The following is a 13,822-nucleotide window of genomic DNA, read 5'->3' on the forward strand; positions in this document are numbered from 1 at the left end:
GCAGAGAGTAAAGCTGAGTTTTATAGCACCCACCTCCTGAAGAAACACAGGAGGTTTTTTTGAGGAGTAACATTAGTTGGACTTTAGTCCGAACTAACGCGTCCCGGCGCGCACTTCCGGGTTCGAATCAGCTGTGATTCGAAATAGCGCGCCGGCGAGATCATGTTAATGAAGAGCGCGATATTTAAATCCCCGCTTCATTAACTACTTCGGTCATCTCCATTTGCATCCCTAGTCCGAACTAGGGATGCAGTGTAGACGTACCCTAATAGCCTGGGACCAACACAGCTACACCATTGCATACTTTAATATTACTAAGTCAAACAAAGTCAACAGAATCAAACTGCAAAATCTCAACAGTGTACTTGCAACCCTAACTTTCTGGGCATTTCCTTTTTCTGTCCCTGATTTAGAATAGCTGAGATAGAGACAGCAACCAAGAGAATCTATCCCCTGTTAATTCTAAGTTTGGACAGAATTTCAGGAATCTAGTTACTTTTGCGTAAATATCATGCCATGTTGAAATGAGCAATGCAGGTCATATTTTCTGTACATCACCATCTTGTCTCAGGACTTTGGTTTAAGGCGCCTCCACTAATTAGGAACAAGCAATAACCATTTCTGAAGTAGTGATACTGTACTTGTTGCCTTCAGAGAGCCATCTTAATGAGAAGTTAATTTTATCAGTAACATTTGACATTTATATTTCATCGCAAATGCTCACAGAGAGCGTCACATATACACATTGCATGTTTCTGTGGGAAAAGCTCATATAAATAATACTCTTCAAACTAATTTTTTCAAAATCAAGACTAAAAACTGCCCCCAAATAAATAAAGCAGCAGATTAAATCTACAATTGATGTAGGTGTTAAAATAGAACTGGAATCTTGATTCTATAACCTTTAATAAAAACGAAAGACCCATCCATTCCAAACTGTTGCTGCAAAGGAAATTAAAGCTGCTGTGTTATAAAGGCACAAACCGACTTGCAACATTATGTGGAAACTTCTGATTAATTACTGCATATCCTGGACGGGTACAGATGGCTCCAGCTTAGCAGTAACATAAGAACCTCAATACACTAAGAGAGGATTTCCAGACAACACTCAATAAGAATATTGATCCTTTGGCTGAGTCCTGGGGCAACAGCCGTGCACAGAAATTGTAGCTGAGAAATGCTTTGGAAAAGTAAATAGAGATTCTAGCGAGGAAGCATCTGGGATGAATTAGCTGCTCCTGAGGCACCCGGTGGGGCCAGTATTCCAGTAAGTCTGAAATTGTAAAGGGACAAAAGGAGGGAGGAAGACATTGGATTGCTAAAGGGATTCTGCTCTCATCCTTTGAGAGTTTGTTTGCAAGTTAGAAGGGTGTTTAAAGAGATGCTTCTTTATGGAAAGAGCATTTCTAAATGGAGAATAGGAAGAAACAAAGAGGGCAAAGCACCTTAGAAGGGTAAGAAATAGCACCCCAAAACTCCCAACATACAATGTCCCCTCCCCATTCTCCCATCTCCAATAACACCACGAAATACAATAGATCTTAATTCCCTACCGCCTTTCATTTAGCACCAACATTTTCACCTGTGCAAACTAGGGATAAAGCAATACCAGATCAAAGAGATTTTATGCCTACTTTGCACAGAGGTATGTGGCTACAAGGCAATGGATAATTCCACCTATTAGAACCAAAGGGAGACCATCACCCACTTGTAATTAGCTTATGTGGCTAAAAGAGCATGTGGAATAAATAAACCCATATATATACACAAATGCTTCATTAAAATACCCACTGTCTCCCATGCAAAATGATGGCCCCTTATAATAGGCATACATGCCAGGTGGCAAAAGCATCCCTCTCTAAAAAGAATCCTCTTCTGGTTTCAGGTGCTAAGTCTTTTTTCATGTCTTACTGGAAGCTAACCTACAGGAGCAGTTATATAGCCTATTAAATGTCATCACTGTGACTGAAGAAAGCAAAGTCTCCTGTGATCCATTAACTCCTTTTCAGGGAGGCAAGCAGCTGATGGAAAATTAGCAGGCTCAGACCTGCAGGACATGAGTAGACAGGTGAAAGAAAAACTCAGAGTTTGAACATTAAGAACATTGTTTGCTTTTGATTGTTTGTTTTAAAGGATACATTGGGGAAGCAAATTGGAGGCCAAGTGACTCTAAGATTCTTGTAACCAATGGCCCCGATTCTGTTCTTATGCCCTTTCACACGCAATAATGTCACTGGAGCTACCTGACTTAAACTAGTGTACATGAGCTCAGAACCATGGCTAGTGCCTATTACGCAGGTAAATGAAGGCAAGGTGTGACGGGCTGTCACTGGTCCGGGGAGAGGACGGCAGGAGCCACCACCCGCAGGGAGCCGGCGGCCAGTCCCAAGCCCCCCGGCATTACCCCAGCGCAAGCCAGAGGACCTGGCGGGACCGCACGCTGCCGCCGCGCCTACGCCAGCAGGGGAGCGTTGGCCCCTCCATTGAGGCTCCGCAGGGCGGGGGCAGAGGGGAGCGAGGCGGACGCACGGTGGGGGCAGACGTCGGCACGCTGCCGGAAGGGGAGGGGCCCCGGGCAGCGGCCGGCACGGCGGGCCGTTTTAAAAGGACTTGCCGCCAGCGAGGTCAGGGGCAGCCTCCTCGCAGCAGCAGAGGAGCGGCCCCCAACCCAGGACAGACCCCGAGCACTACCCAGGCCGGCAATCGGCCTGGCCTCGGCCCCGGGACCACCGGGGCAGCCATCACCGCTGCCGCGTTGGACCAGGAGGGAGCGACCGAGCCGGGAGCGGACCCTGCCAAGGGAGCTCTTCCCGGAGACTTCGCCTGGATGACCCAGGATCCGAGCTACTGAGCCAGGGTAGGTTCTGGAGGGTGGGGCAGCGACCCCCAGAGATGCGAGAATGGGGGAAGGAGCCCGGGGCAGGGTGCTTTTGGCGACCATGGGTGGACGGGTTATGGAGGGAGTGACCCCCCTTCCAGCGTGCCGGGGCGCTAGCAAGCCCCAACGCTTAGGACCCAAAGAGAGGGTGGGACCGGGTCCCCCTCCCTCTCCAAGAGAAGCGTCCAGCTCCTAACAACCACACCAAAAAGGAAAGTGCGAATTGGGACCCCGTACTGGGGAGGACTTAGACTGGGGGCTTCGGCCTCATCCCGTAGGGACGGGTGACTATTTCAGGGTTCGCTGACCCCCCCTTTCAGCCGGGAGCGGGTGATCGCACCCAAGGGCCCGGGCCCATAGCAGGGACCCGGGGTACAACAAGGGATAGGAGGAGGACAAGAGGGTCCGCAGAACCCCCCTCTCGGTCTGAGAGGGGGTGATCGCACCCCTCACCCCTCACACAAGGGAAAAAAGGAAGTGAATGAAAAATTAAAGGACGAGACTAGAAGACCATGGCAGAAAATGGCAAGGGAAAGTAGGGAGAAGAACAGTGTCATGGCAGAGGTGTTGGGGAGGGTAAGTATCTCTCAGTAGTTAGTACATGGGATTAGGAGCCTGAAGTCTTAGGTTATATTTCTTCTGTTGACTGGTTTCATGTATATTTTCAGGCTTCTCACCTGTAGGCCTTGGAGGACCAGTTTTGGATGTTTTAAAAAAAGGGGGTACTTTGAAAGTCAACTAAGGGGCAGTCATTGCTCTTTGAAAGTGATGTGTTGTTGGAGGTCCTGTTTTAAAACCTAGAAGTTGAGGGATGGAGGTTAAATGTCGTTAGCATTTTCAAAAGCATTTCATATGCCAAGATGTGAAGTGGTAAAGGATAACCTGTGCATTGGTCAAAGTGATGTAAAGCTGTCAATAAAACTTAGCACAAAATGAAGTTAAAAGAATTACATGCATTAAGTTTACTTAAACTGACCTGTGGTGCTGGAATGACCTTCAAGAACCTGGATCTGGCTCCCAATTGGCTGAACAATAGATCAGAAATTCCTTAAAATATCAAGAAACTCCTGAGTTTGGAGCATGAGAAAGAATCTGGATGAGACAGTGATAATTGATTAGTTGGAGAGACCAAAGCATGGTAGCCAGTTATAGTTCCAGCCTAGAGTATGGGGGATGAAGTTCATCTATTTGTGGCTTGCTGCACATGAATGAAGTTGCACCAATCAGAAGCCTTTTATTCTATTGTAACCCTTCTCTTCAACTCTGGCAAATAATTATTCTGTGGGAATGCCTGCACCACTCTTCTGAGCATCAGGTTGGAATTTCCTTGCCCTGCTTCTTCTACCAGCACCCTGCAGCAGTTGTTCATTAGGAGACTTTCCTCATTCATTGATGCTATCAAATTGCTTATTAGGTTTACCATTTTCCTTTTAAGCACACAATCACACTAGGCAAGGCAAAGTATCCCCTAAAATCTGATCACTTCTGAAGCAGCTATTCAGGACCAGATAGGCAGATACTTTTCTTCATGCTCTCCTTTTTGCTTTGGGTCACAAAGCCAGATAGGCAGTTAGGGTATGTCTACACTACCCCCCTAGTTCAAACTAGGGGGGGAATGTAGTCATACGGAGTTGCAAATGAAGCCCGGGATTTGAATTTTCCGGGCTTCATTTGCATAAAGCCGGCCGGCGCCATTTTTAAATGCCGGCTAGTTCGGACCCCGTGCCGCGCGGCTACACGCGGCACGGACAAGCTAGTTCGGATTAGGCTTCCTAATCTGAACTAGCTGTACGCCTCGTGGAACTAGCGGGGTAGTGTAGACATACCCAGAAAGACTAGGATCACTGGTGCGGGGGCAAAGCACCGAAAAACTTGGAACAGATAGTACAGATAGTTCGGAATGGCTACGTAGTTCGAACTATCTAGCCCGTGCCGCGTGTAGCCGCATGGCACGGGGTTCGCACTAGCCGGCTTTTAAAAATGGCGGCGCCGGCTTTATGCTAATGAAGCCCGGGAAATTCAAATCCCGGGCTTCATTAGCAAGTTCGGTATGCATACATTACCCCGCTAGTTCGAACTAGCGGGGTAGTGTAGACATACCCTCTTTTATCCTACTTTATCTTCGGTTTCCCTCTCCCAGGCACGACGGGAGGGGAAGGGGGGCCCGGGCCCACCCACTCTCACGGGCCCCAGCCCAGGGCCCTAAGGGTGCGGGTTTGGCTCGACCCGCCCCGGCTGACGGAGTGTACCCCCTTAACTCGTCAGCCCACCAGTCTCGCCGGACTCTGCCCTGGGCCACTTCCTTCCCTTCCCGCAACCGGGTGACTCACCATCCCCGCTCGGGGCTTGCTCGGAGGAACTGCCGTGGGCGGGTCCGCCGACTCCTTGGCGGGCCGCCCGCCTCCTTCCTGGTGCGTTCGCCCCAGTCCTGCTCCCAGCTCCGGCCTTTTAAATCTGGCGCTGACGTCCCGGCGCCAGTGCATCTCGGCGTCCCCGCCGCTCCGCCCAGACGTCGGGCCATTGCCCTGGCAACGCGGCCGGCGCCACGGCGCGTTCCCACTGACGTCTCCCAGCGCGCTGGGGCTGGGGGCAGCCTGCGCGGCTGCTGAGCAACCGGGACAACGCCGGTAGCTGCCTGGCCTCCCGCCCCACAGCGCCTCCTGGGGGGCTGTCCCCGCGGGGTGCGGGCTTGTCCCATCACAGGGAGCATGATGGTACTCACAAGTGGACGCCTCCCCGGCCTCGGACGACACAGGCGAGCGGCTCTGTGGGGTGCCTCGGAGGTCCCGGGTCCTGGGCAGGCTGCCAGCAGGCTCCTGGCTCTCAGAGCCCTCCTCCTCTTCCTCCATCTCTTGGAGCGGTCCCTCTGCCCCGGGGTCTATCACGTCCTGGGGGGCAGGGATGGCATGAGCCCCCAGGAGGCGGTCCAGAGCCTGGAAGTGGGGGCACGCCTCTGGGTCAGCCCCTGGCAGGCAGGCCCGGTAGTAGGACTGCCGCAGGTCCTTGATTTTCCAGTGCACCTGCTCCCGGCTGCGCTGGTGGCCCCTGGTGGCCAGGCTCGCAGCCATGCAGCTGTAGACTGCCGCGTTCCGGTGGCTAGTGCGGAGATCGTGGACATTGGAGGCTTCCCCCCAAACCTTGATGAGGTCCACAATCTCCGCACTAGACCACGCGGGCGCCCGCCTCTTGCGGCCCCGGGCAGGCTCCTGGGAGCCGCCAGGCTGGTCCCGGGAAGAGGGGGAGGGCTGGGTGTCATCGGGTGGCTGGCTCATGGGTGTCAGCTGCTGGGTGTGCTGGCACGGGTGCTGGCAGCCTTGCAACTGGCACGAACTGTGTAGCCAGCCCGTGGCCCTTTAAGGGCTCCGGGGCCGGGAGGGGGGCATAGAGTTTGCCTGGTGTTGGCCAGAGTGGCCACCAGGGCAAGCTGGGAAGGTCTAGCCTCCCACTAGTTCAAATTAAGGGTCTACACAGCCCTTAATTCGAACTAGTAAATTCGAACTAGGCTTAATCCTCGTGGAATGAGGATTACCTAGTTCGAACTAAGCGCTCCGTTAGTTCAAATTAAATTTGAACTAACGGAGCACTAGTGTAGTGCCTATGAAAGTTAGTTCGAACTAACGTCCATTAGTTCGAACTAACCTTGTAGTGTAGACATACCCTTAGTCCTTCAATTCTCCATTTGTAAAATGGGCTTTGCAGCCCTGCCTCGCCTCACAGTGGTGGTGCTAATATGTTAAAGACTGTGAGGCATAATAGGGACCATGTAAGTACCTCTGTCTGGCAGCATAAATATAATTTTTTTAGCAAATTAAAACTAATATAACTTGCTCATAAGCATCATACCCAGGACTCTGCTTTTAAGAATTTGTATTTAAATATTATCTCCATGTAGTGGAAAAAAACAAACCAAAACAAAACAGGAAGAAAGACCAGCATTGTCTATTCCTGTGTGGGATTTTTCCATTTAATTAGACAGGTTTCCACTTAGCCCACTGGCTCATGGCAGAACTGACTGGAGCATCTTTAGCAAATAAGGTGCATCATGGCACTTCAGAAACACCAACCCAGAAAAAGTTAATACATGAAATGTCATTCTATTATATTCTCCCTTGGAAAAATAAAAACAGTTCTGGTAGCGAGTCATCTGCTCGCCACATTGTCAGTTGAGATATTTTGCCATCAAAAATGTTAAGCTGAAAATAGCCCTCTTCAGATACAGTACAGAAGAAATGGGATGACGAGGGAAATCTATTCCAAATTTCTTTCCTTCTGGCTATTTTACATGGCAGTGGTCATTGCTGGGGAGGGACACAAGGGGGGCATCGGTCATGTGACTGCTCCTCATGTGACTCCTCCCTGTGCCACCCGTAGCCGAACACTGATCGCCCCTCCCTCCCACTCACCAGCGGCAGGAAATGGAGCAATGCAGCTGAGAGCTAGTAGAGTGGACTGGGGCCAGGTTGTTCCACTTCCTGCTGCCACTAGTGAGTGTGGGGAGAGGGCAACCCTTATTGCTGGTGTCAGCCCCCTGCTAGTCCCCTAAGTTCCACTGGACCCCCAAAAGCACAGGGCTGAGGGCGGTTGGACAAACCAGGCTCTGCCTGGTGGTTGCCGGCCTCTTGTATCTTGACCCCATGGAGTTTGGGGGGCATGTGAGCCTTCGTGCCTCTCCCACACCACCCCGGTTACATAGGCTGTTCCCCAGGACACAGCTGCCTCTGTTATGTTTATTTCACATTTAAATTTTAATGGAGGCCCTATTGAATATCCAATTGCAGCCACATTTATTACATTTATTACTCTTTCTAAATGAAAACTGCAATGAGGTCAGAGGAGGTTACTTTCACTGAAAATAAACCTCTGTGCAGGTTTACATTTTCTGTGGAACACAACCTTGGGAGGAAGGTGCCAAATTATTGTGAATTATTGTGGCTGATAGGAATGAATGCAATGAACCTGAGTGTGATATGGATATGGCTTGATACATCTGAATTGCTGGAGGATTCTGGGAACCAGACCATTGGTGTGGAAATGTACTGAGTATACTGACATTGCACTGGAATGGTTATCTGAGACTCCATCTGTGCATGTTACAACACAAGACTTTGAAACATGTCAGCCCCACACCATCTGGGAAGGAGTGAAACCAGGCTGGGGAGCCTGCATAGGCCCTGGCCAATTAGGGAAAGGCTTTTAAGAAGCCTATCAGAGGGCAGCTTGCTGGGGCAGCCTTGTATATGAAGAGCTGCCCTGCAGGGAGAGGCTTTTTGGTCCTAATTAGTGAGAGTGCAGGATCAAGTCCCAGTGAAGAGTGGCACCATTGATACTATAGTGCTAGGCAAGCAAAGAGAAAGTTAGAAACAGAGGCTCCCAGCTTGATACCTGCCACGTTGCAGGCCTTGCAATAAGGGCCAGGAAGGTGCAAGGGACCATTAGAGCATTGACTAAATGCCTTTCTGATGTGTGCTTGGTTCAGAACTTAGCTACTAGGAAATACAGAAAGGCTGGCCATGCGGGGGGTCAGATGGGATGCTCTAATGATTTTGGAAATAATAAAAAGAGTTTGTTTTTTCCCTTGGCCTTCCAAACTGGGTGACTGAAGTCTCAGAGAGGTTTGGAACCTGTTCAGTCTGATCCATCTGGTGGTAGCTGTATTCCAGGCATAGAAATTACTAGGTTAAGGTAATTTGGTTTCCCACCCAGGGTTTTGTCTTGTAGAATCACTGAGCACATTGCGAGTTTGTCCTTTTCCTCCTTCCCTCCCTCTCTCCTTCTCTTGCTTCTTTCCTCCCTTTTCTGTTTCTGCCTGCCTCCACCAAGAGGGTAGGGGAGAGGGAGTGTGTGTGTGTGTGTGTGCGTGCGTGCGTGCGTGTGTGTGTATAAGTAAGTAAGTAACGGGAGAAGGTAGGGTTACTGTCATGGTGGCTATGTCCAGACTGCAGGCTTCTTTCGGAATAAGCTTTTCCAGAAGAGATCTTCCAGAAAAACTTCTTTCGAAAGAGAGCGTCCACACAGCAAAAGCACATTAAAAAACTGATGTTTTTTTGAAAGATAGCGTCCAATCAATGTGGACACTATCTCGTATATAAGGCCACCCAGAACCAGTTCAGATAGGGCATTAGGTCAGCAATTGCTTCCAAGTGCTGTTGCCTAAGATTAACTAAGACACATGCTTAAAGGGACTCCCCTGGACAGCCATTTCTCTGCTTCTGCTGCGTGCTTGCCTACCTCTCCGAGGGCCAGCAAAGCTTTAGTAGTGCGTGCGCTGGTTGCCCTACTTCAGGAGACCACAGCATTCTTCTTGCTATGGTCCTGGAGCTGCCTCTGAGCATGTGATGGTCCCACATGGCCATGCTGCAGTTTCTGCAGCAGTTTGTGCAGGCTGCCTTCATGGCCCTGCACAAGCTTGACACTGAGCTCATCCTTGAGACTCTCTCCCTGTGTGTGGGTGCAAAAAACTTGCAACCACACCCCACAGTGGCAAGACGGTTTTGGAGGCTGGACACCAGTTCCGACTGGTGGGACTAGCTGGCCATGGCGCGGTGGGATGACCAGCAGCGGCTCCAAAACTTCTGCATGCAGAAGGCCACCTTTTTGGAGCAGTGTGCCTGGCTCGCCCCTGCCCTCTGATGACGCAACACCTACCTGTGGCCTGCCATCCTCCTGGAAAAGCAGGTCGCCATTCCTGTCTGGAATCTCACCACCCCTGACAGCTACCAGTAGGTGGGCAACCAGTTTGGCATGGGGAAGTCCACTATCAGAGCCCTCCTCATGGAGGCAAGGCACAAGGCTTGTCCAGGGTGCCTGCAGCTTTAAGAGCTGGCAGGAGACAGGAACTCTAGAGTTGCAATTAGTCTGGATGGAGTGGCCACTAGGGCACCTGTGTTATTTCCTGGAGGCCTCTTCTTTTGAAAAAAAAAAAACCCCACTTCCGCATCCACACATGCCTTTTTCCGAAAGAGCTCTTTCCTTGTAGAAAGAGGTTTACCGCTGTCGGAAACCCCTCCCCCCCGTGTTCTTTTGACTTTCTGTCGAAATAATGTAATTGCGGTGTGGACATAAGTGTAGTATTTTCGGAAAACCCCTGCAATGTGGACATATCCTGTGGGAGGTCCTCACAAAAAGATGGGACTAGAAGAATGCCCAGAGACTGATCCCCTCTGATGGTGACCAGGAACATCATTCTGGACTTCTGCTGACTCCCTTTTACCTCCGAGCTTTCAATGCTGATTGGCCGAGCAGGTGGCTATTGACAGGGGAGACTCAGGTCTTTTTGTTCTCTTTTAAGACCAAAAAAGTAAATCACAAGCAATCATGTATTTGATTGTGCTGCCTCTCTGCAATTATTATCTCTGCACAGTTCCTGATTCTCTCTAATGTGCCTGTTTTTCTTAAATACTTCCTGAATAATGACTGTATTTCTGATCAGTCAGTGTGTCCCAAGAGTGGGCTTGAGGCAGGACACCAGCCTTACATAGGAGGGGTGTGTGCGTCAGTGACATCACAAAAGCCAGTTGCAGGACCTCAGCCTATTGGGGGGATAGTAGTGGGGAGGTGGTGTCCTCACAAAGAGATCCTGACGTCAGCTAGGCAGAACAGAGGTGTAAGGCAGGAGCAACCTCAGAGACTGCCTGCCTTTTATAACTTTGTGGGAGGCCTTCACAAAGAGGTGGAGCTGGAATTTCTCTGAGACTGATTCCCTCTGGTGGTGACCTGCCACCCCTTCGGACCTCCGCTGACACCTCCCAGTCTCCATGCTGATTGGCCAACCAGGGGGCTATTGATAGGGAGGTGAAGTTTTCACAGTTTCCCAACTGTGACTCATGGCTGCCCCTTCCTTTGCAGGCACTGCACAAGATATTGTCTGACCTGAAGCATGCCAGGCTGGGGAACCTGCTGACAGAGGCCCCAGGCACAGACATCTTGGAGGTGAGCACAGTCAGGAGGGGCAGGAGACAGTTTCCCCTTAGCACTGGGGGGGGGACGGGGGACTGGAAAGGAGAAACTGGAAAACCAGTTTAAATTCTTTCCTCCCAACCTACACTTCATTGGGCCATCCTTAGTCTGGGCAGTCAGGGCAATGCTATTATGGACCCCTCCTCTTTTAGGGGCAGGGAAAGGACATGGATCTTCAAGTCTGGGCCTTGTCTGGCTTTGGCAGTGAGAGCCTCAAATTCCCCATCCTTGCCCTACCTTCCCTACTCATGCTATGAGACCCAGGAGATTATGCTCATGGAAGAGTAACAGACTCCTACTTCTTTCCTAACAGCATCAAGATTCAGGAGGGAAGGGATGGAGAATTCACCTCACAGTCACTCCAATCCTCTGACCAAGGGCTTAAATCAGGAGTTCAGGAAGAATGGGACCAACCCAGATGCTGTACATTGTCTTTCTCTATAGGCTGAGACAGATTGTGACACCATTCTCAAGCACCATGATCAATGAATCGGATGTTCCACCCTGGAAACTATTTCTCAGGCCCAGGAATGGGAGTGGGACCATTTGCACAGCACGAACACTGGTCTATTGATCCTGACCTGCCTTCCCACACAGTGTGTCAACTTCTGCATCAGGTCCAGAGTGTCCCAGGAGAGACGCAAGGCAAAGTCCCGTTCTGATTCACCATCACCCTCCTGGAACTTGACGTAAACTTCCTGAGGCCAGGCATAGGCAGACTGGCTCTGACAGGCCGCAGGACCTACAGCTGCCAGGACTGTTGGTTGGGAGTGTTGCCCTTGGGAAGGCAGAGGCAGAGGCAGAGGCAGAGGCAGAGCAGGGAATGAGGTAGACTTGAGTCACATTCATCTTCTTCTGGTTTAGTGGGGATCCTGGGATTTTAAGGGGGCTATCTTCCAACATCTTCTCCAGCCAGGTTCATGCCTGGCCTTGGGTGTCTTCTTGTCCGCCAGGAGCAGTTGGGGGTGCAAGTCCTCATGGTGGGCCCTGCCCACATCCCTTTGCTCCAGGATCAGTTGGGACGTGGCGCTCAGGAACTGAGGGTCTAGTTGTAACTCCTTTTCCCCAGTGTCTCCAGCAGAGGGACTTGGAGGAGAAAGATTCCTAGCCCAGGGAGATTGAAATCTGACAGCAGAATGCTGATAGAGCCCCCTGTCCCTCCCTTAGAATTCAGCAGAGTTCTCCATGCCAGGGAGCTGGTGGATTCCTTACAACTGTCCATCAGTGACCCAGCCAAGGAACACAGCTGGTTGGCCAGGGAGGGGATTTACCAGCTGCTACACCAGAGGTAAGGAAACCCAGCTGGGGAAAGGAACTCAATAGAAAAGTGACACTGAAAGAAGCCAGGCAACAGGACATCTGAAGAAGTGATTCCCCTCCCATCTGAGACTGTCCCCTATTGGGTAATGGGAGCTCTGCTGAAACTTGCCAAATCCTCTGAGATTGGCCCCAGCTGGAGGATGAGTTTGTCTCTCTCCTTCTCTCCCTACTCCATTTAGAATCAACCCCCTTCCCTAGGCACTAAGGATACTCCACCCACCATAGAAAGCCCTGCTAGTCTGTGGGGTCAGAGCTAGCCCCACAGGGGAATGGAAGAATACAGCCAGCAACAGCAGAGAGAGAAATCTGATAGTAAGAAGCTGCTAAGAAATGGAGGGAATGAAGGCAGAAACTCCTTCTACAACAGTGGGGAGAAGCAGGGGGGAGATAGGGAGTGTATCTGGCTGGCCCTGGAGGTCACTAGTTCAATCCAGGATGCCTTGTTCTCCAGCTCTCAGAGAATCTATCTGCTGGGGCTTCAGTGAACTTGGCCACAGAGATGGCTCAGCAGGGGATGGTGCACAGGAGACAAAGCAGCCTTGCTCTCCCTAGGGGCAGGACCTAAGGCAGGAGCAATGTGTGAAGAGGATAATATGCCTTTGCCTGGGGGTGCTGCTGTGGAGCCTGCAGGGTTGGGGTACAAACAGGCTGGAAATAGCTTCCTCCCTGCCACTGCAGAGCTTAGCTGAGGGGCAGAGAATTTTCCCTATGCCAGCACCGTATGAGGTTTTGGCACATGCACATCTTGGTTCCTTCTGGCCAGTGACCTGGGTCGTAGGGTCTTGAACTTTCTCTGGGTCCCAGCCCAGCCAGCGGCAGTGGGGGAAGGAAGAAACCTGTGAGCCCATGTGTTGGTGAGCTAAGTGATCCAACTGGGGGTTAGTTCTCTTCACAATGCCAGGAGCAGGGCACCAGAAGGGATATAGAGGAGCGGCAGGGCTGTGGGGTGAATGGGCACAGCAGGGAGGAGGCTAGTGAGGAGGCTAATCAGTGGGCAGTAGAGGTGATGTGTGACTGGGCACTTTTGGCCCGTACCAGCCACTGTAGAAAGTAGCCAGTGCTGGCTGGAAATGGCACAGTGGATGAAGGGGGCCTGCTGGCAAAGAGGAGGCACCGCAGCAGGGACTGCACTGATGGACCAGCAGTGGAAACTGTGGGCCCAGTATGCTGTAGCTGTTCCCAGTGTGGTGATTTAGATGCTTCTGGTAATTATTAGACCTGGGAGCATTGGCTGTTGGGAGTCAGAAGAACAGGAAACAGGAAGGAGGGGGGGAGAAGATTAGCCGGAGCTGAGTGAGAGCTACGGAGGGATGCAGCAGCTTTGTAAAGAGGTTTCATTTTGTTAAATAAACTCCTGTTGAAGTTTGTTAGTACCTTGCTTGCATGATACTACATTTTGGTAATGAGGATGGATCTTCTGCCTCTGAACCCACCTGCAACCTTTCTGCAAACAGGGCAGGATTAAGGCATGGGTTAGCCGGGCAGCTGCCAACCCATGGGGGGCACCTGATGGCAGCTGTAAGGGGCGTGCAGCGTGCAGCGCCCCTTACAGCTGCCATCAGGCACCGTGCGCCTGGCTCCCAGATCGTGGGCTGCAACAGCTCCCAGCGGCCACCCCCACAGCGGCGGCCAGGAGCGCCTTCCCCCCGTGGCCACGGGGCCTTTGCA

General features: G+C 51.3%; 1 long non-coding RNA gene across 1 annotated transcript; it reads left to right on the forward strand.

Moving 5' to 3' along the window:
• Positions 1-2,567: 2,567 nt before the first annotated feature.
• Positions 2,568-11,635, forward strand: LOC142818317 (uncharacterized). The gene is made up of 3 exons (XR_012895759.2): positions 2,568-2,857; positions 10,724-10,807; positions 11,148-11,635. It is a non-coding gene; the product is annotated as an uncharacterized LOC142818317 (long non-coding RNA).
• The last annotated feature ends 2,187 nt before the right edge of the window (positions 11,636-13,822 follow it).

The sequence above is a fragment of the Pelodiscus sinensis genome, chromosome 14, assembly GCF_052426305.1.
Source record: "Pelodiscus sinensis isolate ZL-2025 chromosome 14, ASM5242630v1, whole genome shotgun sequence".
In the NCBI taxonomy this organism is placed as follows: domain Eukaryota; kingdom Metazoa; phylum Chordata; order Testudines; family Trionychidae; genus Pelodiscus; species Pelodiscus sinensis.